General features: G+C 39.1%; 1 protein-coding gene across 2 annotated transcripts in view; it reads left to right on the forward strand.

Annotated features, from left to right (window-relative positions):
* The window catches only part of NCALD (neurocalcin delta), a 398244-nt gene that overhangs the window by 212646 nt on the left and 160482 nt on the right, over positions 1-25116 (forward strand). For both annotated transcript variants that reach the window (XM_059165892.1, XM_059165893.1), the window contains exon 3: positions 978-1026. The gene's annotated coding sequence lies outside the window, so the exon portion shown is untranslated. The remainder of the gene's footprint in view (positions 1-977; positions 1027-25116) is intronic.

Consider the following 25116-nt stretch of genomic DNA (forward strand, 5'->3'; position numbering starts at 1 on the left):
TGGTATATTAACAGATGCATTTTGCAATGATTGGTATATCATCAAATACACTGAAATCGATAGAATATTTTTTTTTCTAACATGTCAGTTGGAACACCTTTTCCTTGAATTATTACAATATTTTAAATTAAAAAAGGATGCTATTTAGAAATCCAAACAATTGCCCAATTCCTGATAAAAGTGATACTTTGATATTTAAGAATTAATTGATGTGAGTTTCCCAAGAGGGCTTTGACCCTGTTGATAGTTTTGAAACTATATCTGATGGACTAATTAGATTGTTTACACTGGTACCCCCAGAGATACCCAAATGCACTTTTTTTTAATCAGAGAGAGGTTGTAAATGCCAGAAACAAAATCTGAGAGACCACCCCTCTCCCATGGCCATTGGCAAAGGGATTCAATGCATCACACCCCCTCCTTGAAGTCTTCCCAATCAAACCCACTCAGCCAAACTCAGTTGGCTTCTCACAGACTAAACCCTTTGATTATTCCTTTTCCCTGACCTATGAATCTAATCACTACATTATTCCCATTTATTGACCTATTGTGATTTCTTATTGTAGCATTAAGGCACTGGGTTTGCTAATTCTTTTGGAATACCCCTAACCCTTGGTACATCTCGAAGGTGGCTCTTTTGATCCTTGCTCTTGACCTGAAAAACGAAGGTCCATATTCTTGACTATCCCTTCCCTTGAATCCATGTCCTCTTCCAAGGAATTTATAAATATCAGCAAGAGGTCAGTGCAAGATTCCCCACTGTGTCAGCCTCCACCTTCTTTTTCTAGGTGAGTCCTTTCTGCCAAACCCAGCTCCATCTCTCCTGTCCTCCCGTTCCCAAAACGTGTTATTGGCAACTAAAGCCAGGTCACGAGATGCTTCACAGAGCTCTGCCACTAAATGTACAGGGAAAAATAATATTGTAATCCTTGCAGATACTTCAATTCAGCATGGTTATTTTGCCTGTTTCCTTTCAGATTATCTCGGCTTGGTCTCTGGGAACCACCCATTAGTGACCGTCATAAAGTAAGTATACATTTAAAATTTTTCTTTCAGTCAGCTGTAAATGGAAATCTCTGTTTTGTTCAATGATTTTCACAAAAGACCGTTTCAAATATTTTATCAGTGAACGGTGGCATCATGACTGGGTGTTTCATATATAGGAAAAGATAATAAACCTTTTCTTTAACCTTTTCTTTCTGGAAGAGATACCGGAAAGGTATGAAGTAAAGCAGGCACTGCCTCTCACCCTGGGATATTACCTGTAGCTGAAGAAAGTGTATTTGCAGCCCCTGAGTGGAGTGGTTTCATTTCATCATCTTCATCCTTCGCAGCTGCCAGAGTCCTCTCAGGGGAGGAGACATTACAACAGCCTCTTCCTTCATTTTAAATTGGGCTGTAGCCCAAGAAAGTATCTCAAATGGCATTAAGCCAATTAACATCTAGCCCAGAATTTAGCACCTAATGGGCATATAATAGGTATTGGTTGGAAATGAATGTAGGTAGACTCATTAATCCATTAATCTGCCTCTCCGTGAGGTCCTTGCCACTGTAAGGCAATGTGGTGTGCTGGTTATTCCCCCAAATCTGGAACAAGGTGCTTGGGTTCATTTCCTGGTTCTGCCACTTACTAGCTGTATGACTTTGGCCTCATGTTTAAACCTCTCAGTATCCCAGTTTTTTCATTTATAAAATGGGGCTACTAATACTACCTATCTTGATCAGAGGTTTTTACAAGGATTAAATGTGTTAATATTAGCAAAAGGCTTCAAATAATGCCTGACACATAGTAATCTTTGTAAAAATGTTGAATAAATTAAAATACATGATGCATATAGGAACATTCCAAGGTCCCATGTCTAGAGACAAAAATTGGTTTGGCCTGGAAGCAATGACACCTCAGTAGCAATAAACACACCTACTGCCCAAATCTTGCTTTTAATACTATTTTCCAGTAAAAGGAACCCAAGCTCCTTGGAGAAATAGCTGATCTAGGACTAAGGCAAGAAATACACAGAATGAGCCTGGAGAATCTTGTAGTACCAGAAAGTAAGGTAATGCTAAAAGAAAAATGAAAAACAAAACAAAGCAAAAAACACCTCACAAAAGTGTGACACAAAGTATGTCACAAGGACATAGGAGTTAACAAAAGTACTCCCAACCACCAAAGCCACACACTTGGAACAACAAAATAAAGTAGTGGTAAAACCCAAAGAATAAAATCAATATATATTCAGATATTAATAATTAGATCAATATATGAAGAGAATAGGGGCACCTGGGTGGCTCAGTCGGTTAAGCGGCTGCTTTTGGCTTAGGTCATAATCCCAGCATCCTGGGATCGAGTACCACATCAGACTCCTTGCTCCGCGGAATGCCTGCTTCTCCCTCTGCCTCTGCCTGCCATTCTGCCTGCCTGTACTCTCTCTGCCTCTCTGACAAATAAATAAATAAAATCTTAAGAAAAAAAATATATATGAAGAGAACAGATAAATCTTCCACGTGGAATAATTCCAAATACTCCATGTAGATACTCTGCTTTCCAGGAGGTAAAGGATGACTCCCCATGGGGGTTGCACACCCCGATTTTCCTCCAAGGAGTACAGTAGGAAAGGGGTTGGGGTGGGGGCTGGGGAAGAGCCACATACCACAGAGGAACTTGACAAACACTATCTCAAGCCAGGTCATCTGGATTAACTTCCCCAGTGATAGGTCATCTTGATAGTCCATGTCCTTCACAAGGTGTCCTCTGGTCCTCTTCCCCAAAACACCTCACCCCACTCTCCTTGTGAGAAAAACAAAAGACAAATTTTAGTACAGGTACATCCTACAAAATACCTGACTACTATTCCTCAAAACTACCAAGGTCATTAAAAATACTGGCAGTCACAACCAAGAGAAGCCTAAGACAAGACCACTAACTGTAAATGTGGCATTGTGGATGGGATCCTTGAACAGACAAAGGACATTAGGTAAAAACCAAGGAAATCTGAATATTATAAAAACCAAGGAAATCTGAAAACTATAGAGTTTAGTTAATAGTATATCAGTGTTAGTTCATTAATTGTGAAAAATGTCCTATAGTAATATAAGATGTTAATGATAAAATCTGAGTAAGGGATATACAAGAACTCTTCATATACTGATAATTCTGCAAATCTAAAACTGTTTGAAATAAAACATTTATTTAAAAAAATAAGGAAGCGTGCACATTAAAAAAAAAAAAAAACTGGTTTGGAGGTGTACTCTCCATTTTCTAAGTACCAAAATAATACCATGTTGAAAAATGCTAAATTTAACTAATTTATATTTTGAGAATCCTACACAGAGAATTACATTCCACATTAACGTTTTGAATTGGATAAAGGTAGACATATCCCTAAAGCATTCTGCTGTATTTCTGCTATCTCCAAGTGGAGGAAGAAGATAACAATTGGCAACACAAACCTTTTTTTTTTTTTTATCCCCAAGAATAACAGTTTTTGGAGCTCCAAGTGTATTATGATTTGTGCATTAGTTATATATTGAACACATAATTATTATCCCACAGTTTCTTTGGATCAGGAATCTAGATGGGTCCTCTGTTCCAGGTCTCATAAGGGTATAATCAAGAGGTTGACTATGCTATGGTCATTTTGGGAGCTTTTTTCTTCCAAGTCCATGTGCTTGTTGGTGGAATTCAGTTAAGGTTGGAGGACTGAGGTCCCCTGTCTTCTTGCTGTCACCTGGGTGCTCTCATCTCCTAGGTGTTGCTCGCAGTTCCTGGCCATGGGGCTGCCTGCCTCTCTCAGGGTAGCTGACTTCAGAGGCCGCAGGAGAATCTCTTACTCTAGTCTTTTAAGGTGGAGACTTGCATGATGTAATCTTATCAAGGGAGTGACTCTCCCGTAGGCTTTGCCGTAGTCTATTGGCTAGAAGCAGGTCACAGGCTCTGTCTTCTCCTTAGAAGAGAGGATCACACTAGGGCCTGGCTCGTTGGGGATCGCCTTAGAGCATATGCACTACCACAGGAGAGCTTTGAAACAGATCCAGGCAGCTGGGCATAGATGAGCCAACTAAAGAAGAGAACAAACTGCAAAGGCTGGCTTCTTATTTTCAAGCAAACTACATCTTGAAGGAAATAAATAAGTTTCATCCCCACCCCAAACCCCTCCCCTGCCCATAATTATGTTTTAAATATATTCCGCAAAATTTAAAAATATTACTCAAAGTTATCAAATGAGAGTTCCAGTTATTCAAGCTGAAGGAGCCAGAAAAATATATTTGGAGACCATTCATAAATACATCACATTTTCCTAACTCGTGTTTTCTTTTTTATTAGCAGTGAAGAAATCTGGACAAAATTTCAACAATATTTTTGCATTTTAAGAACTCTCATGAAAGCTTAAATAATATGATCTCATTTTCAACATTTCATGACTTAATTTTTCTCTTTTTTGAGACTGTAGTTTTTTAATACTTATGTTTTAAAATTTGGTCTACTAATAATGATTAATAGGTTGATATTGTTTAGGTACTAATTTTTACATGATGCTTAAAATTTGTGCATTTTAAATATATTTAATATTTAAATATATTAAATATTCATTTTCCCTGACTTCGTTTTTCTGGATTCTGAATCCTTTTCTCATAAAATGTTACATACAGAAATACTGGTATTGTCATTTTGCTCCAGTGCTGTAATCACCACCCAGATTTTCAGGATCTGAGAAAAAAAAAAAAAAATTGCCCCTTGTCACACCAAATGCTCCAGAAAGCCTAGCTTTTTGGCATTGGAGCAATAGTTGCCAAGTTGCTGCTTACATCTGGAAATAAAGCACATGTATCGTTTGTTAGATCCCGTTTCTAACTGCGGGTTTGTATCATGTGATGGCTGGGTCTGTGCATCTCCACAGAGATCAATACAAACCTATTAGTGGACTGAGCCAGAGACCTTTGCTGCTTGTGTCTCCAATATGCAGCTGCCTTGAAAACAGGCAACTTGTGGAAAGGAGGCTTATTAGCAACCAAGCTGAAATGAAAAGGAAGTATATATATTGCAATAATTCAATTAAGAAATTCAAAGGAGGAAGGATGTCTTGTGGGTCCTCCTCTCTCGCATCCTTTACCTCTTTTTCACGTCTTTCTACCTCTATTGTTTTCTTTTCACTGCTTGGCTCACAAGCAAGCCTTAGGCTGTAGCTCTTGGTTTCTCTTGGGCCAGGTATACAAAGGGTTGTTATTCAGCAGGGTGAGAACATAATCACCTATAGCTATCAGTAAAAATCATTCATTTAGCATAGAAAGGTCAAAGCTTACTTGCTTTCTTCCTTCCTTTCTTCCTTCGGGTTGTTTTCTTTGTGAGAATTAAATAAAGGGATCTTTTTTTAAAAAAAATACCAGATAAGTTAGAGTAAATAGAAGTAACCTTTCCTGCTCGTGAAGGAAGTATTCAGGGAAAGCCCAGAAGAAGAGCATTTAGCGTTTGCTGGAAGGTCACAGGATAAAGCTGTTCTTTATCAGAGCTGAATTCAGTGGAAGGTCTTGGGATTTGCCAAGGTTGTTGGCCCATGATAGTCATCGGCTCTCTTTCCCTCAGTTTCAGAAAGACTGAGACTTGCCTTTGCCATCTGTTTTAGTATATAAATCCTATACTTTCACCTATTACTGAAATTCTGGATTTATTTATTATGATTGGAACAACCATTAGAGCTTTTCATTTAAAAAGCTGGACTTAACTTGCAGTAATATATTTTCTAAATAGTATCTCTGTACATTAGAACTGTTTTCAGATTTTGTTTGTAGATCATCCTAACATCATTGTGCCTCATGGTGATCAAATCCGGGGTGGACTTCCTGGTTTAGAGGGGTGAGGTAGCAATTGGTTGTGGCCGACTTGGTCTTTTGGCATAAGCTAGGCTCTCGCCGAGTCATTCAGTCTCTATTTGGTACTGCTCTGGGAGCCCCGTGTACCCCCAATGAAGCTGAAACTGCCTTCTTCCACACTGAGATCTTCTTTTCCCCGGTTTCCTGTTACACGCATATGTCTGTGCTTGGTCATTCCTGTCTTGTCTTACACACCCATTGTTTGCTATTGACAGTTACCTTCCACAGAGAGACTGTAAGCTCTTTGAGGGCAAGGATTCCACTGCCTTGTCTTTTATGCCTTCACAAGGCGCGGGTTCCTGAGCGATTGATGCCCACCGGCCACCATGCCCCATGCCTGCAACTCTTACACCTGATCAAATGGTGTTTCCTCAAACCAAAGGAATTATACACCTTCCATTTGCCTCCCTCCTTGCTGGGGGCCCAGTCCAACAAAATGCCCACTCCTGTCTTCAGAACCGTCCATTGTCCCCTCAGGACCACTGTACCCACTGGGAGCTGCCAGTCTCCTTTCTGGGCATCACTCCTGTGACTCATGCTCTGAGGCCCTGACCCTCACTGAGATCTCAGCTGAGTATGACTCCTCTTACAGCAACCATGTTCTAATAAAGCAACCCTGGAGACCAGAAAGACTTCAGGCCAAAAGTAACGCACCTCCAATGGTAAAAGTCCAGGCACTCTGCTGGGCAATGGTGGAGATATTTTTAACCCATCCTTGTCCAGCTTCCCTTAAATCACATCACACAAGCAGATGCCTACTCTGCCTGCTCATAGTCCCACCCTGCCTAGGGACTGTTAAAAAAAATGGAAATGCTAACCTCTGTCCTTACGGTGTGAATAACCAAGCAGGGGAGTTGGACTACACATGCCTGCCAAGGCGGACTAGTGTACTGTTTAAGAATCTGTTTAATCACACAGTCCTGCCTTCTAATCTCAGTTTTTCAACTGATCAGTTTTATGCACTTGTGCAAGTCCCCAAATTTTTCTGAGATTCATTTCTGTCCTCTGTAACACCAGGATAGCAAAGCCCATCCTGAGAGATGCCTGGCTGGCTCAGCCAGTAGAGCGTGTGACCCTTGATCTCAGGGCTGTAAGTTCGAGCCCCACGTTGGGTATAGAGATTACTTAAAAATAAGTCTTAAACAAACAAAAGCGAAGCCCACCCTGAGGTTTTTATGAAAGTTCAACAAGCTACTATATGGGCCATTCTTGGCATAAAATAAGTATGTGTGACATGGGTGCCATCAAAAATAGTAACTAGAGCTAGAGAAGATTTTAAATCCAACAAGGCAGTTTGGAAGTCTGAGGTTGAGAACAGGTTTGTAAAGCAAGGCATTGATGGAGGTGGAGGAAGATGAAAGAGAACTTTGTAGAAAGGACTTCCTTTTCTCACAGGAAAACATGAGTCTGTTCAATATCTATCTGTGCTTGCTTAGCCATAGCTACTCAATCCTCTGATCACTTGGCCTACAGAGGCATATTTGGCTTGGAAGAAGACTGCTGGGGAGTGGAAAAAATATCAGAGGAGGATTAAGGGAGCTTCACCCCTTCTCTGAATTATTTATTTTTGAGTCTGTCTCCTCCATTGGACTGTGTGGTCCTTAAAGCCAGGACCCAACTCATTCTGTTACCCTAGGCTGCTGTTGAGAGTATGTGTTCAGCACTTAATTACTGGTAGAATGGTTGAAAGGACAGAAGATGCTGGTGTTTGGCTGCATTATGTCTTCCAACAATACAAGTGATTATATAAAAGACTTACTATGATTTAATATAAATATGTGAACGTATTTTCCTTGCATGCAAGAACATGACTCAGTCAAATGAAAGATGGAAATATTGTGGTGTGTGGTTCTCCAAAGCAACTTCGTTTGTGGGGTCAGAGAAGAAGAAAGATGTGACTTGGGAAAATGGCACCAGCCTTGAAAATGCTGGTTGTGCTGCATGGAAGGAAAAACCAAAACCAAAAAACAACCCCCAAGCTTGTGAAGCTGGAAAAGGAGTCTGTGCCATCCAGCCTGGTGCCAAAAGGGACAAGTTGGCAGATGGGAATGGATCCTTGCAAATTCCTCCAGCCGCCTGGCTTGTGATTTAACACTTCTCTGAGCTTTTGTTGTTCCATGATATTTGAGAGTGAATTTATTCCCATCTTATTATCCTTGTCAATTGCAGTGATTTTTTTTTAATAAGTTGAATGTTTTCTTTCCATTCTTGTTTATACCTTGCCATCCTGCTGTTTACAAAATTGGTCTCTCACTCTCTGCCTGGGGTGTTTTCTGTTTCTCTGTAGTTAAAATTGTCAGAGGATGGTTTGAGCTGTTCTGTTTTGAAGAGTGGGGAAGCCATGTTGCCCTCTGGAATCCCAGCATGGTATAGCCTCTCCCCAATGAAAGAAGCACGTAGCTCTTATGAACTTGTGACTCACTGTGAAACTTTGCACTTTCAAGTATTTTAAACACTTGAGAGTGCCCGTTGTGCATCTTGTTATAGAGATATAATATCAGGTGTGACTTCTTATGTGGGCTGATGCCTCCTTGGAAGTTGCCTGGAGTAACATGAAATGTGATTTCTTTCTAAAATGGAGTCCCTGCCATTTTGTCCCCAGCTGTGGGTTGGAAATGATGTCCTAATGTCTCATGCCCCTCTCCTCTGCTCCTGTATCCTGTCCTCCCTTTGGTCTGATTTTTCTCGCCCATCTGAATGGTCTCCACAGTGTCTTGTGTGATGCTCCTTTTGATCACAAAATCATGGTGGCATGTATAGTAACTGAAAGTTGAAAATTATTCCTTTGCTTTCTTGTAGCATGGAATCTGGAAAGGTTGGGGCATTTGAACAGAAGTTTGAGCTTTGAGCGGTGCCTTGATGGCTCAGTGGGTTAAGCCTCTGCCTTCAGCTCAGGTCATGGTCTCAGGGTCCTGGGATAGAGCCCCACATCTGGCTCTCTGCTCAGCAGGGAGCCTGCTTCCCCCTGCCTCTGCCTACCTGTCTGTCTACTTGTGATCTCTGTCTGTCAAATAAATAAATAAAATCTTAAAAAAAAAAAAAAAAAGAAGTTGCTTTGATTATAATTACAATGGCTCCTAGGCCCAAGAGGAATGACATTTGGCAGAGGAGAAGCCAGCAAAGGTTGATGTTTCCCTTCTGAGCCTCTTCATGGTGCCATCCTTCCAGAGGCTCCTAATGTCCCCTATACTCCTTTAAACCCCTGAGCCCATAGGTAACCTTCTCTGTTTCTGATGCCCCTGTTTTTTTCAGACCCAGACCCTCCTCATCAGGATAGATAGTATTCCGTACTTTAGCTTTCTTCCCACATGTGCTAATTTCTTCCTATTTCCCAGATACTGTTCCTTAGGTTACTCACTGAGATCTGAACATGGATAATATTGGGTCAAAGATACCGATGTTGGATATGTTCCTCTGGATTGCAAAGGATATAATGAAAACTCACCAGACCTCAGAGGATCTGGGGTTTTAATTCTAGTTTTGCCACTTATTAGCTGATGACCTTGTGTTATGTCACTTAATGTTTCTGAATATGTTCTCACTCATATAATGTATTTGATGGCTAGCACATCTAAAATATGAGATTTTCAGGGCACCCGGGTAGCTCAATCAGTTCAGTGTCTTGACTCTTGATTTTGGCTCAGGTAATGATCTCGGGCTCATGAGATCAAGCCCCACATCTGCTTGAGAGTCTCTGTTTCCCTCTGTCCTTCCAGCCCCCCTCCCTCTGACTCATGCTCTCGCTAAATAAATAAATAAATAAGTAAATAAGTATCCTTAAAATATAAGATTTTCACCTACGGTTATAATAAAGCTCATATGAGATGAAGCATTTGAAAGCTCTTTAAAAATGAGAGTGGTTCTGTACAAATATAAGGTAGGAAGGCATGAAAGTACCTTAACCATGTCCAGAATGTCAGCTTCTTGACAGATAATGTGAGGTAGCAGAAAGCTTCATCCTAGCTTTAGCATTTTCTATAATCTCATTTTATCTGAGCCTCTGTTTCAAAAGAAATAATGAGTCAAAAAGAATATAATCAAACCTCATGAGATTGTTGTGAAGATTACATGAAATGATGCATATAAAGTTCATTAGCACAGTACCACTTGGCACTTGGTATGTGTTAGTTCCCTGTCATCTTAATATGTCTCTTAAGAAGTGACTCTGGAGGGGCGCCTCAGTAGCTCAGTCGTTAAGCAACTGCCTTCATCTCAGGTCATGATCCCAGGGTCCTGGGATCGAGCCCTACCTCAGGCTCCCTGCTTAGCAAGAAGCCTGCTTCTTCCTCTCCTCCTCCCCCTGCTTGTGTTCCCTCTTTCTCTGTCAAATAAATAAATAAAATATTTAAAAAAAAAATAGTGATTCCAGTCTGGTACCAGATTTTCCACATGTTTCAAATCCACTTGTGTATGTGGCAGATCCAATGACTAAAATGGTATCAAAGCAGCCAAGAGGAATGACCTAGTTGAAAGGTAACATTAAAGAGATATACATCATTCTCTGAAATGGGCATGGACTTTGATAATGCAAAAGGCTACATGGGCTTGATTCTAAGGGATAGGGAGGGAGGTGACTATGGCAGTCACTTTAGTACAAAATTGAAGAGGGCATTGTAAAATTCCATAATCTAGATAAATAAGTTTGAATATATTATGTTTTAAATCAAAATTAATGCAAAAAAATTCATGATGAACAAAATATCAACATTTTAAATAAAGATAGGATCAGAAACATTGCTATGCAGAGCCACGTTAGAGGCCGAGACTAAAGAAAAAATCAGTAATAGTGATCATGTCTTTACTTAAATAAGTAATGATGCTTTGTTCATTGTGGATGTTTTTGGTTTTTAAAATATTGCATTAAAGTATTATGTATTTTGATTACTGAGGTTTTTTGGTGCCTCTTTAAGATTTGTGCCCAAAGAGACTATGCTATTCACCCCATTTGCCTCATCCTGTCCCCACCCTGGGGTGATGTCCACTGGGCTGAGAAGAAAGTCCCACTTTGTATTTCCCCCACCCACTTTGGGGTCTTGAGTTTGGTTTCAGTATAATTGTGTGTGGGGGAAAAAAGGCTGTATCAGGTAAAATCCCAGGCTTCTTTCCAATTAAGAGATTACCACAGTGAAATACAGTTTGGAAAGAAAACATGAAGTAAATGGTTTATCAGAAGCGTGACTGATGTTGGGAGAGGGGGTTATCATCAAAGAATGACCCACAGGCCAACTGCCTGTTTTTGTAGGTAAAGTTTTATTGGCACACAGACCTGCTCATTTATTTTTGTGTCGTCAGTGGCTACTTTGGGGCCACAATGCCAGAGCTGAGTAATTGCAACAGAGACCATATGGTTTGCAAACCTGAAAGTATTTAGGATCTAGCCTGATGTGGATCTCTGATTTAGATTTTTAAAGCAATCAGATGTTGTTGGATCAGTATATGGGGTTGGCAACAGTTTAGAATATAGTCATTTGGAAATTTATGTAACAGAGAATTCAAGAACATTTACAGAGAATATTATAATCTTTCATTTGTAGAACCGGGGGAAATGGGGAAGGTATCAGAGATCAAAAAGTAAATCAAGAGAGACAGCAAAGAGTGGGTGAGATCTGTGTCTGTCTGTGCCCTTGTGGGTCCTCTGTGAGAGTCTAGTTGTGACTTGACATCAAAAGGCATGAGATATTTATGAGAGTTTGATATTTCCCGTAACTGGTAGAAGGAAAAAATGTGTTTGCTGAAAAATGCATTCATTAGTATTATCACATAAATGGTTTGTGGATTTAATTACTTCATTTTTGTTAATATGGATAACTGACTTCACATATTCAACAAGCATTTAGTGAGCATCTCTATATGCAGGAAATTTAAGAGTCCCCCTCAAAGTAGTCTACTTCTAAATTGGAGTGTGAGCAGGGACAGGAAAGCCCCAGACATGGTGTTCTGATGTGCCTTAAGATTGGGGTGCATATAGGAGACAACAGGGAGATAAAGAAGAGAAAGATCAACTTATGGAAGACTCTGAATGCTGGCTAGGGAGTTTGAACTTTAACCAGGAGCCAGTAGAAACTTCCTTGATCGAGGAAATGGCATACCCATACCTGTGATTTAGTTAGGATATTAATTGAGTGTGGAGAGATGAAGGGTGGATGAAAATAGAAGTAAGGGGACTAATCAGAAGGCAATTTCAGTAGCCTAGTATGCTTGGTAGTCCCCAGAGATGACATGGACATCTAGTTAGTTGTATCCATGGGAATGGGAAGAAAGACAGTGAAAGTAGTAAAATTAACCAATATTCAGGCACTTGATTAAGAAGGGGTTCTGGATTTGGAGTTGAGGTGACTGAGAGGGTAGAGAGGTATTAGTAGAAATAGAGAAGCCAGGCAGAGAAGTAGGTTTTAGGGTCAAAAATACTAAGTTTGGTTTTACATAAAATGAATTTATATATTATAAAATATCCAGGAGAAAACAGAGGAGTGCATGAGAGAGAGAGAGAGAGAGAGAGAGAGAGGAAACTGCTGGAGATAGAAGTTTAGAAATTATCTGATGAAAGAAAATCTTTGAAGCCTGGGCATCAAAAACATCTTAAGGGAGGAATTTAGAGAAAGGAGATGAGTGTTGAAGAAACAACTATGGTGGAGTTGCCAGATAAAATATAGGATGCTCAGTTAAGATTGAATTTCAGTTCAACAAAGAATCATGTGTTAGTATAAGAATATTCCACACAATATTTGGCATACCAATACTAAAAAACATATATATATGTTGTTGGTTTAAAATTCAAATTTGATAGAATGTTCTGTATTTTATTTGCTAAATCTGGCAACCTTTGACTATGGGAATGGCCTATAATTATGGGATGGTCAGAAGAGGAGGAGATAGTAGAAGAGCCTAGGAGTAGACAGATAGATCCCAGGAAAACTAGGATATTGTACTATCACAAAATCAAAGGGTAGAGTGGGTTTCCAAAGAGCTGAACAAAAAGGTGAAGGCCATTGCATTTGGCAACATGAAACTCATTAGGAACCTTTGAGAAAGCAGATGGAGGTCTGGTTACAAGGGTTAAGGAGTAAAGTAAGGGAGATGGAAATAATCCATGTAGATGACTCTTTTAGAAATTGTGATGGAGAACAGAAGGGAGATATGAGATGGTAAAGAAAAACAAAATAGAAGACAGGTTTTCAGGATTAGAAAGGCCAGGGCTGTTTTCCAGCCTCTGAGGAGCCCAGGCTAGTGGCATTCTGAAGATGTAGGAGGGTTGATGGGGTTAGGAAATGGAGTAAGCTGTGGAGGGGAGAATCAGGACAGAAACGGAGGGATTAACCTTTGTATGGAGGATGCTCCCTCCTCATCCAAGTCATGAAAGAAGGAGGGGGAGATAAAGATGTGGAAATTTTGAGAGTAGGGAAGAGGAAGGAAGGCTTTTATTTCTTTCTGCTGTCTGATTGTGCAATTGAGATTACATGTTGTGGAGGAAGGATTAGGGGAACACGAGGGAAGACTCGGGCTCAAGATACTCCCTGTTTGCTAATTGCATGGGACAGATATGATGCAGAGCCCAAAAGTGCATATAATTCATCCAAGTGGGAACCATTTATTTCCCTCATGTTATATAAAAGTCATTTGGGGGAAACATGTGGAATTCCTAGTCTGTGAGATCCTGTATCCACCATGTGTCATGTCACACCCAGCATACCAGGGACTCAGAGACATACAAGTGACACAGTACTGATCCTGACCCCGCTCTACTCTAGGGAGCTGAGGTCAAAAGATGGCCAGACTATTTTACAGCTGGGAGAGCATGAAGTTGAGGAGCAAAGCAGCCTATAACCTCTTAGCTGCTTTTCCTCTCTGCTGTCAAGAACAGACATGCCATTTGCGGCACAAGGAGGGAGCCATTTGCAGAACTGTGGAAGCCTGAGAAAGCTGAGAAAGTTATTTCAGGGAGGGGGTGGGGTGGTGCTGCCAGCCCGGGGAAACTCTTAGTGCCTCCACCTCCAGAGAACATGAACATTTCCAGCCCCTTTTCCACAGCCCTCTTTCTCTCCCTCCTCCTCGTCCCCAGTACAAAGGCACAAATGAAATTCCTAAAAGTAGACTACTTCTGCCTAGTTATTTTTAGTATTTGCTGTTAGTATTTATCAAGCTTTTCAGTGTTAATTTGTCCTCCCACCCATTTCTCTTCCTGCCTCCACGTGCTGGGCTTGGGATGGAAGTAGCATGTACGGGAAGCAGCTGGTGATCTCACAGAAACATCCCCTAGAGAGAGGAGGCTATGGACCTTGAAAATCAATTTCCCCCACCCCCACCTTGAAGAGAAGAAATAAAGATCTGTATTCTACAAGCACTGGTAAAGTGAACCCATTAAAATGTGTAGGTGGTGTTTAGCCAGGCAAGAGCCCCAGTCAAGGAGCTGAGTCAGGGGATCAACACATGCACAAAATGTCATACTATACACACGAAGTGTTGGTAGACAGGTAAAAGTTAAAACAGGTAAAAAGTGTTGGTAAGGTAACAGGTAAACGGTAAAAAGTGTTGGTAAACCAGGTAAACAAGAAGGATGCTAGAGGAAGATGATGCCAGAGAAGAGAAAAATGTAAAAATCCATGCAAAGAGTAAAGGATCTGAGGAGAAGGTTAAAATAAGGAGGGGTAGAGTTAGGACTGCAAAGGCCAGAGGAAGAAAGCTCTATATCACCATAGTACTGTAGTATGTTACAGCTTAATACTAAAGCATTGCTTGTTCCTGCCTCAACTGCCTGCCCTGTCTCTGGCTGTCACTTATGCCCAGAACAACCACATTGCTCTGGAGAGGAACCCTCAGGACATGTTCTCAAGAGCAAGACCTTATCAATCTGCATGGACATTGAACTCCTTGTCTGTACATCAATGTATTCATTTCGTAAGAAGGAGAAAAGAGTTGTTTCTTTTTGCAACTTCAAAAAAAAAAATGTTTTGGCTTGATTTTTGTGTTCTTTAAAATTTTACTGTCTTTTTCAGCTTCCTAGAAATTGAAAAATGTAATAAATGAAGTGAAAAATATTTAGTGGGTGGGCTCAACAATGGAATGGAAGAAACAGAGGAAAGAATCAGTGAACTTACAGATAAAATAATAGAAATTACCCAATCTGAACAACAGAGAAAATAGACTGAAAATGGAGGAAGGGGGAAAGAAAAAAAAAAACAAACAAACAGGGCCTTCAGGACCTAAGGGAATATAAAAATTGTACAGCATATGTATCATCAACATCCTGGAAGGAGAGAAAAAGGAGGACAAGGCTAAAAAAATGTATTTGAAGAAACAATTGCTGAAAGTTTTCAAGTTTGGCAAAAGAAAGAGACCTATAGTGTCAAAAAGTGGATTATAACCCCAAACAGGATTACCCTCAAAAATCCACACTAAGATATATTTCAGTCAAACTTCTGAAAAATAAACTCAAAGAAAAGATTTTAAAGCAGCAAGAGAGAAATGAGACCTTATTTATAAGGCAAAAAAATTAGAATGACAGTGAATTTCCCATCAAAAAGCATGGAGGCCAGAAGTAAGTGGCAGAAAATTTTCAAATGTTGAAAGAAAAGAACTGTCAGCCCGAACAGTGAAAATATCCTTCAGAAATGAAGGGGAAATCAAGACATTTTCAGCTGAAGGACTACCTAGAAATGTGTCACCAACAAGCTCATCTTTAAAAAATGGCTAAAAGAATTTCTCTAAACAAAAAAGAAGTGATGGAAGAGGGAACATCAGTATGGAAGAAAGAATAAAACAAAGAGTAAAAATAGGGATAAATACAATAAACTTTACTTCTCTTAAGTTTTCTAAATTAGATGATTGAAGCAAAAACATAACACTGATGTGACTATCAATGTACATAAAGGAAATATTTAAGAAAGTTATTTTATAAATGAGGAAGAGTGGAAGGATATAAAGGGAGGTAAGGATTCTAAGTGAAGTGAGAGAATACTGAAAACAATGGACTCTGGCAAGTTATGCATATTTAAGGGAATATCAAGAGCAACCATTAAAAAGCTATACCAAGAGATATACTCAAAAAACTAAAGATAAATAAAAATTGAATTCTAAAAAGCATTCACATATCCACAAAAGGACTGAAAAATGAACATAAGGAAAGAGAAAATAAAGAATATAGTAAACAGAAAATAATATGGTAGAATATAATCCAAGCATGTCAGTAATTACATTAAGTGTAAATGACCTAAGTATACAAATTATAATACAGAGGTTGACATGATAGATTTTAAAAAGATCCAAGGAAGGGGACCTGGCTGACTTAACTGGTAGAGCATGTGACTCTTATGAGTTCAAGCCCCACATTGGGTGTAGAACTTACTTTAAAAAAGTGACCCAACAATATGCTATCTACAAGAAACTACTGTCAAATACAATATAGGAGGGTGAAAGTAAAATGATAGAAAAAGATATATCATGCAAACATTAATCAGAAGAAAGCAGGAGCAGCTATATTAAGATCAGGTAAGGACTGCTGAACAAACAAAATGATCAAGGACAGAGGGACACTACATAATGATAGAAGGATCAATCCACCAAAAAGACATAGCAAACGTAATACTTTGCATGCAAATCCTAAATATGTACCAAACAGTAGGGCAAATTATGTGAAACAAAAACTGATAAGTCTGAAGAAATTGACAAGTCCATAATTAGAGTTGGAAATCTCAACACACTTCTTTTAACAATTCATAGAACAACTGACAGAAAACCAGCAAGTACAGAGAACAGCAACACTATCAATCAGCCAGATCTAATTTACATTTATAGAATCTACCCAGCAACAGCAGAAAAGACATTCTTTTCAAGCACCACAAAATATATGCCAGGATAGGCCATAAGCCATAAAACAAACCTCAACTTAAAAGAATCAAAATCATACAGAGTGTATTCTCTGACTACAGTGGAATCAAACTAGAAATCAAAAATGGAAAAAGGACAGGAAAATCTCAATAGTTGGAACTGAAACAAACTTCTAAAACCATCTGTGGGTCAAAGAGGAATTAAAAGGGAATTTTTTTAAAGTACATTGGAGTAAATGAAAACGAACATACAACAGATCAAAATTTGTGAGATTCAGCTAAAGCAGTTCTGAGAGGAAATTTTGTAACACTAAATATGATGGAGAAAAGAGGAAATATCCCAAGTTAATAATCAAAATTCTCATCCTGACTAAAACTAGTTTAAACAAAAACTAGTTTAAAAAAAAACTTGCAAAAAAGAACAAATGGACTTAAATCGAGCATAAGGAAGTAATGATAAAGAGCAGAACTCAATAAAATTGAAAAAAAAATAGAGAGAATAGATTAAACCCAAAACTGATTCTTTGAAAAGATCAACAAAATTGAGAACGCTCTTACACACTGAGAGAAGACACAAATTACCAGTATCTGGAATAAAAAAGACTTACCATCACAACAGACCTGCAGACATCAAAAATAATAATAAAGGAATATGTCAAACAACTCTACACATATAAATTTCGTGACTTATTTGAAGCAGATCAGTTTCCCAAAAGCACAACTACCACAACTCACACAATTAAAGACAGATAATTTGAATAGCCTTATAACTAAGAAAATTTAATTAGTAATTAGAAACTTTCAAAACAGAAAATTCCAGACCCTGTTGGTTTCACTGGAAAATTCTACCAAATATTTAAAGAAGAATAACATCAACCCTTTAAATCTCTTCCAGAAAATAGAAGAACACTTACTAATTCATTTTATGAGTCTACTCTGATACCAACACTAGAAAAAGACAGTACAACATAAGAAAACTAGAGACTAATGGCTCTCATGAAGATATATGCAAAACTCCCTAATAAAATATTAGCAAATACTACTCAGCAATATATACAAATAATTATATATCCTGACCATGTGGAATTTATTCTGGGGATGCAAGGCTCATTCAGCATTTGAAAATCAGGGTGCCTGGGTGGGTTGGTCAGTTAAGTGTCTGCCTTCAGCCCTGGTCATGATCCCAGGGTCCTGGGATCAAGACAAGACCCATGTCAGGCTCACTGCTCTGAGGAGAGCCTACTTCTCCCTCTCCCTCTCCCTCTGCCTGCCACTGTCCCTGCTTGTGCTCTTTCTCTCTCTGTCTCTGTCAAGTAAATAAATAATATTTAAAAAGTATTTGAAAATCAACAGTATACTCCACTGTGTAAACAGTCTAAAGAAAAAAAATCACAATTGTGCTAATCGAAGCAGAAAAATTATTCAACAAAATTCAGTAATTCATGATTTTAAAAAAAGCCTCAGAAAAATAGGAATAGAGGGGAGCTTCTTAATATTGATTTAAGAATATCAAACACTTGTAGCTAACAGCATACTTAGTAGTGAAAGACTGAATCCTTTCCCCGTAATATCAGGAGCAAGACAAGGATATCCTTTCTCATTATTCCTATTCAACATACCACTGGAAGTTCTATACAGTATAATAAAATAAGAAGAGAAAATAAAGACATATAGATCTGAAAGCAAGAAATAAAATTGCTTCTATTTGCAGATGGCATGAAAAACATCCAGTAGAATCTACAAAAAAACCCAAAAAACTAGAACTAAAAAGTGAGTTCAGCTAAGTTGCAGGATATAAAATAGACATAGAAAATCAATTGTAGGGGTGCCTGGGCTCAGTGGGTTAAAGCCTCTGCCTTTGGCTCAGGTCATGATCCCAGGGTCCTGGGATTGAGCCCTACATCGGGCTTTCTGCTCAGCAGGGAGCCTGCTTCCTCCTCTCTCTCTCTCTGCCTCCTTCTCTGCCTACTTGTGATGTCTGTCAAATAAATAAATAAATAAATAAATCTTAAAAGAAAAGAAAATCAATTGTATTTCTGTATACTAGCAATGTATGCATGGGTATTGAATACTAGCAATGTATGCATGGGTATTGAAATTAAATATACAATATCATTTATAATAGCTCGAAAACATACAAAATACTTAAGTGTAAATCTAACAGAACATGTATAGGATTTGTATGCTGAAAACTACAAAATGCTGGTGAAAGAAATTAAATAACATCCAAATAAATGGAGAACCATACTATATTCATAGATTGGAAGATTCAACATAGTAGAGATGTCAATTTTACTCAAATTGATACTTAGGTTTAATGAAATTCTTTTAAAAATTTAGAAAATTTTTTTGTAGATACAGATAAGATTACTGTGAAAATTTATATGAAAAGGAAACAAAGAGATGGCCAGCAGACATATGAAAAGATGCTGAACATCACTCATCAGGGAACTGCAGATCAAAACTATGGTGAACTCTCACCTCACACCTGTCAACATTACTAAAATCAAAAACACAGGAAACAAGTGTGAGCAAGGATGTGAAGGAAAAGGAACTTCTTAAGCTCTGTTGGTGGGAGTGCAAAGTGGTACAGCCACTGTGGAAAACAGCATGGAGATTCCTCAAAAAGTTAAAAATAGAACTACCCTATAATCCAGTAATCGCACTACTGTATATGTAGTCAAAGAACACAAAAACATTAATTTGAAAGAATATACCAAGAAATGGGAAAAGGCAAGCTACAGTCTGAGAAAAAATGCTTACAAAACATGTACCCAATAAAGGACTTATACCTATACTATATCTAGAACTCCAAACTTAACAGATAAAAAAGTTCTACTAGAGAATATTCAAAAGATAGACGCATTTCACTGAAGAGGATGTGCAGTTGGCAGATACACACAAGGTATTTAGCATTACTAACTACTAGGGAAATGCAAAGGAAGACTGTAATGAGATACCACTACCCATCTATTAGAACAGCCTGAAATAAGTAGCAATAATACCAAATATTGGCCAAGATGTGGCCAAACTGAATCTCTCTGAGCTAGAAACTCATTCCCTAGAGAAAAATACATGCAGACAAACTTTTGTATAGAATTTCAGGGAAACTTTTGACCCCTTAAAGTCAGGCCCCAGGTTGTGAAGTGCTCTATTCTAAACATATCACTGCCAGCAGGCATCAAAGAGAAGGAAAGAAGAGAGAAAGTCTTCAGGGAGTCTAGGATCCCTCCTTCTATTCCTGTAGAGGAGCTTTGATATGGGTCATAGACAAATGATTAGATCAAGGAATAAAAGATGGGAACCCTCCATGGAAGGTGCAAAGAAAACTGAATCTTTCATACATTGCTGGTGGTTAAACTGGTACAACCACTCTGGAAAATAGCTGGGAAGTTTCTTAAAAACTAAACAAACTCAACCATCTGACCCAGCAATCACTATCCTGGGCATATATCCCAGAGAAGTAACTTATATCCACACAAAAACCTGTAGACAGTTTTCCCTAACAGCTTTGTTTACAATAAGCCAAAACCCTAAAACAACCAAAATGCCCTGCAGTAGGTGAGTGGTTAAACAAACCATGGTACATCCAAACCATGAGATACTGTTCAGCCAGATGCAGACAACCACGTGAGTACAAGCAATGTCTTGGATCTCAAGGTCATTATGCTCAGTTAAAAAAAAAAAAAAGTTCACATATTATATGACCTCTAAATATCAAAAGGTCACATATCAAAAGGACATTATCAAAAAATCACATATATTATATGACTCCATCTATTAACATTCTAGAAATAACAAAATTATAAAGCTGGCGAACAGACTAGTGATTTCCAGAGATAAGAGGTGGGAGCAGAGGGGATGGGTGTACCTGTAAAATGGTAGTAGGAGGGAATTCTGTGTGCTGATAAATAGTTTTGCATTATTTATTTATGTATTTATTTATTTATTTATTTGAACGTATAATGTATTTTTATCCCCAGGGGTACAGGTCTGTGAATCACCAGGTTTACGCACTTCACAGCACTCACCATAGCACATACCTTCCCCAATGTCCATAACCCCACGCCCCTCTCCCAACCCCCCTCCCCCCAGCAACCCTCAGTTTTTTTTGTGAGATTAAGAGTCACTAATGGTTTGTCTCCCTCCTGATCCCATCTTGTTTCATTTATTCTTTTCCTACCCCCCAAACCCCCCACGTTGCATCTCCACTTCCTCATATCAGGGAGATCATATGATAATTGTCTTTCTCCGATTGACTTATTTTGCTAAGCATAATACCCTCTAGTTCCATCCACGTCATTGCAAATGGCAAGATTTCATTTCTTTTGATGGCTGCATAGTATTCCATTGTATATATACACCACATCTTCTTTATCCATTCATGTGTTGATGGACATCTAGGTTCTTTCCATAGTTTGGCTATTGTAGACATTGCTGCAGTAAACATTCGGGTGATAAGTAGTTTTGCATCTTGACTGCAGTGCTGGTTACACAAATCTTCAAATGTGACAAAATGATATGTAACTGTAAAATATGTATCACATATGGGCTTACCTAAACAAAAATATTGTCTGCATTTGCTATTCTTGGGTCTTATTTATAAAACAAGAAAAAGGAAGGAAGGGGGAAGGAGGGAAGGGAGGGAGAGAAGGTCTCTATCTGTATGTAGTTACCTCATACTTGCTTTTTGTCATTCATTATGCTGTTAAGGTTCTCCCAAGTTGTTGCCTGTAGCTCAGATTTATTGATTTTCCTTGTTGTCTAGTATTTCATTGTTTGTATATAACTCAGTTTATTTAATAGCTTAACAGTTGATGGACATTTGTGTTAAATATAGCATTTTGTTATGATAAAGAAAATTGTTATAAAGATTTTGTACGTGACTTCCAGGGTCAACATATAAGAATTTCTGTAGAGAATATAGGTAAGAGTGGGTTTATTCAGTTGGAAGGCATATAAACATTCAGCTTCATGAGTTAAGGTTAAATTGTTTGCAAGTCTTCTATCAACTTCTACTCTCACCATCAGTTTAATTTTCATTTTCCTGATTACAAATGAGTTTGCTCATATTTTTACATGTATATTTACCATTCTTGTTTTTCTCTTCTGTGACAACGTGTCAGATGTGTTGCTCATTTTTTTATTGTGTTGTCTTTTTCTTTCTGATTTGTAACATATCTTTATATAATCTGAATACTGGTCTTTTGTTGACTTGTTGCATACTTGTTTCAGATGTTGGCATGCCTTCTGCTTTCTTTGTTGTACATTTTTATAAACAAAGATCTTAATATTATAATGGGGCAATTTTATCAGTCTTTCATTCTGTGATTAGTGCTTTTGTGCCTTAAGAACTGTTTTCCCATTTGGAGATCCAAAACATGTTCTTTATGTTTTTTTCTACAAGTTTTAACATTTTGCAATCCCTCGGGTATTGATCTCTGGGTATGCCTCCTCCTTGACTTTTGGCTCAGTGAATTATTTCATCCTTTGTGAGAGCTCTGTTGTCTTTTAATTCCATCTTCCCACCCTTGACTGGTACTGGGCTTGCTCTATCTCTTCAAATTGTGATTTTTTTTTCCTTTTGGTATGCCTTGTAATTTTTTTCCTGATAGCCAGACATGATGTACCAGGTGATAGGAACTGCTATAAATAGATCTTTAGTATCCTGGTGGTGAGATTTTCAGGGACGGGAGGTGCTCTGCACATCCTATGATTAGGTCTCAGTCTTTTAGAGAGCCCGTGTCTCTGGACTGTGACCTTCACAATGATCTAGTTTTTTTCTCCTCCTTTTCTCAGGATGGCTAGCGTGGGCTGCAGCTGAGTATTTCCCTCCTCCCACAGTGGAAGGCTAGAGGAGACTGGATCCAGTATTTCCCTTCCCCACATCAGTTAGGTCTTCATAACACTCCAGCAGGTTAGGCTCCAGTTAACTAGTTTACTCTGAGGGTAGGTTTTCTTAAGAACAGAGTGCCCTGGGGCCCCTGGGTGGCTCAGTTGGTTAAGCAACTGCCTTTGGCTCAGGTCATGATCCTGGAGTCCTAGGATTGAGCCCCACAATCGGGCTTCCTACTCAGCTGGGAGTCTGCTTCTCCCTCTGACCCTCTCCCATCTCATTCTCTCTCTCTCTCTCAAATAAATAAATAAAATCTTAAAAAAAAAAAAAAAAAAAGAACAGAGTACTCTGGCATATTTCAAAATGGCTCCTTTCCCTCTTTGCATTCTGGAAGCTGGAAGAGGTTTTCCTCTGACACTGACTGTGGGAATCTGGTAGATGTCCTGGAAGTATATCTCACAGTGTTGTGAGGACCCCCCTTTTTTATTGATGGGTTCCCCTGGCACTTTAGTTGCCCCACAGAGATTCCAGCAAATCAGAAATGACAAGTCAGGTCTTCTACCCCAGCCCTGCTTCCTATGGCAGTTTCTGCGGGTAAGTCCCTGCCCAGGGAAGCCAAGACTCCCTGTATTCCCCTGCTCCTCTTTCCAATCTTGGGGGCAGAGGTTTTTCCTGTGTCCTTCCCTCTCTTACAGACCCAAGAAGAGTTATTGAATTCTACTTGTTAGGGCAGAATGGTGATTTCCAAGCCCCTCACATCTGGAACCAGACACCAAAACTCCTCTTTTGTCTTTTAATACCCGTGTGACTGAGAAGGTCCATTAAGAAACGTCCAACATGGCAAGATTTCAGAAGACGGCCAGTTCTTCCCTAGGCAGTTTCGAAAGAAATTTTGGTCAAATGATGGACTTCTTTATGGTAGCCAATGCATGTATCTTAGCAGTTCTCCAAATGCTTGAGTGTCACATATTAAAAAGCTAAAGAAACCAAAAAAACAAAAACAATGAAACTGTTCTCACCATTTGAACTGCGGTTCAGATCATTTAAAGAAGCCATTTGTTGAGAAAGAAAGCATAAATTTAAAATGCCTGTTTGCATGGTATGCAGAGGACAGATTCTGTTTTTGGAGATGCCCTGCAGTTCATTAGCAATGTCGCTGGACAAGGAGTCAAGAGCCCAGGAATTAAGCCTTGATCTGTCATTACATGTTCACGCAACCTCCTTGTAGCCAAAGTGTGTTCAGCTGCATATAACAAGAATCCTTCTACAGTAGCTTAGCCAAATAGAGGGGTTTCTTTTCTTTTCCTGACTTTTCTTTTCTTTGTTTTCTTTCCTTTCCTTTTCTCTTTTCTTTTTTCTCTCTTCTCTTCTCTTGTCTTTCTTCTCTTCTATTATCTTTTCTCCTCTCTTCTCCCTTCCCCTCCCCAACCCCTTCCTCTCCTTTTTTTTTTTTTCCCCCTCTCATGTAACAGCCCAGAAGCAGGCAAACCAGGGCCAGTGTACTGGCACTTTTTTTCAGTTTAATCTTCACAGCATGTGGCTTTTGTCTTCATGCTTGTCACTTCATGACTGCAAATATGTCTTTATCTCTGGCATTGAATCAATGTTTCAGGCATGAAGAAGAGGAAGGGCAAAGATCAAAAAGTGAGTGGAGAGCTCTTTTAAGGATCTTTTCTGGGAGCCCCACATAGTTACTGAGGCTTACATGGCCAGGGCCCAAACTGTGCTACCTGCCCATCCTTAGCTGTAGTTTTTACAGGGCAAATTGCTGCTCTGAACAAAACCAAAGTTCTGTAAGGAAAAACAGTTGACAGGGCATTGGATAGGTAACCAGCAGTGTCTGCCCCACCCTCTAAGCTTCCAATGGGAATGCCTGCCCACACACACACACACACACACACACACACACACACACACCCCGCCACCCCCCTTCCCCCTGCAGGGTTGTTTGGATGTCAGAATGGAAGATCAAATGCAAGAACACTTCATAGACTATAAACTGTATTTCATAAACACAGTGGAAAAATTCTGTTTTTAAAAAGATTTATTTAATTAATTTCTTTATTTGAGAGTGAGAGATAGAACACAAGTAGGAAGGAGGGGCAGAGGGAGAGGGAGAAGCAAACTCTCTGCTGAGCAGGGAGTCCAATGTGGGGCTCGATCCCAGGACCCTGGGATCATGACAGGAGCTGAAGTCAGAGCCTTAACCAGCTGAGCCACCCAGGAACCCCCAGTGGAAATATTCTGACCTATTTTCTTAGAGAGCAAATCCGATGTTAACAGAAAGTCCTGCTGAATGTAAAGATTTGGGTAATCACTATCTCTTGAACCTCAGCTCATTCTCTTGTTGACATCTTTAAATAGTGCAAGAACTTGTGTTTTCATAAATAAGCATCCTCAAATACCTATCTTCAGACTATTGTCAGAAGTTGTGGTGGACATTGGTTGATTTCTTCCACAATAATCTCTTCCCCTTCCTCTCAGTATCCTGAATGACCTTTCATGTGATTTTTCTTTGGACTGATCCTCCCCTCACCTCCAGGGATAAGGCTTGATTAGTTCAAAGTGATTCAGCAAAGTATAGTGACTGAT

The sequence above is a fragment of the Mustela lutreola genome, chromosome 3 (assembly GCF_030435805.1).
Source record: "Mustela lutreola isolate mMusLut2 chromosome 3, mMusLut2.pri, whole genome shotgun sequence".
Lineage (NCBI taxonomy): Eukaryota > Metazoa > Chordata > Mammalia > Carnivora > Mustelidae > Mustela > Mustela lutreola.